We start from the raw sequence: 1,259 nt of genomic DNA, 5'->3' as shown, positions 1-1,259 counted from the left end.
CCGACGCGAGCGGGCGAACGGCTTTGTTTTACACACCTCCGTGCCGAACACTGGACTCGGACGTGCCACTGGAATTAACCAACCCACACCGCCTAACCCGTCTGTCACTCGTTTTCCGTGTTACCACCGAGGGGAGGGGGTCAGGGAGAACGGCTTTTAGAAGCAGCTCGCGTCCAGGAGTTCCTGTCGAGAGTTGACGAACAAATGATTTTTTTCCACCACCGAAGTCTCCTGCCACCTGCATGGGGTTTGGAAGATCTTGGTGTTACTACTGTCCCGAGGAGGGAGGCAGCCTGTGCAGAGGAAAGGTTATCTCGTAGGACCTGTGTTTTTCCTCTAGAGTTGTCGTCAAGTGAAGCGTAGCAGGATGAGATTACTCGTGTATATTATGTGTCTGTGAACTAACTCCATCTGTTACTGGAAGCTAACTTACTATCACGGGGGAAACAGAAGCAATACTGCAGCGTCTTGGCACTCTAGCTCACTAAGGTGTACAGTTTGTACCTACCTACACCTCTTTGCATGCATCTCGTTCACAACGCTTACTTCGGATTTTTTTATTGTTCTTTGTGTTTTTACTCCGGCGTAAACTTTTAAATGCAGCTTGTTCTATGTTTAGTTTTGTTCGTGTAAGAAATTGTTTAACTCATAACTGACAACTGTACTTGTAATTACGACGTGATCGACCGATATTCCTGTACAAATGTTGCTTTTTTAAAATTAATACAGTGCTGATATGGATGGATTACATCCCAACTTAATTATGGCTTGTGTGGTTATTTCTAGACAGCTTTCTTAAATCCAGGCTCTGTAGGGAAGGGCACAGAGAGCTCCGTTCCACCTGCTCCAGGGCGCACAAAGTGGTGAACTAGGTCCTGCTGACGACGACTAGACACTTGTACTGAAACCTCCGACACCGATCGTCACCAACAACTCGGAGAGGGAGCTGCCGCCCTCCAGAAGGAGGAATTTCAGGTGTAATCGCCCCGTAGAACACTTCTGCTCTCTGGATGGGTACGGACCGGGACGTGCCTGCGCGCGGAGGGGTTTCCATAGCCCCGTTTTGCTCCTGCTCGACCAACCTCTCCCTCAAGGCCTCAGAGTCCCGACGCTCTCGCGGGCAGGACTCTGCTCGTCGGGGACGACCCCAGGCACCGGCCACAAAAGGTTTAAGGGCGCAGCGAGCTGGCGATTCCTTTTGCTTACCCCGACCCTGTGGCTTCCTCTGCAGCCGGCGCAGACCCAGCCTGCGCGAGGGG

The sequence above is a fragment of the Pygoscelis adeliae genome, unplaced genomic scaffold (genome assembly GCF_000699105.1).
Source record: "Pygoscelis adeliae isolate BGI_AS28 unplaced genomic scaffold, ASM69910v1 Scaffold414, whole genome shotgun sequence".
Classification (NCBI taxonomy): Eukaryota; Metazoa; Chordata; class Aves; order Sphenisciformes; family Spheniscidae; genus Pygoscelis; species Pygoscelis adeliae.
Note: the sequence above shows the minus strand (reverse complement) of the source record.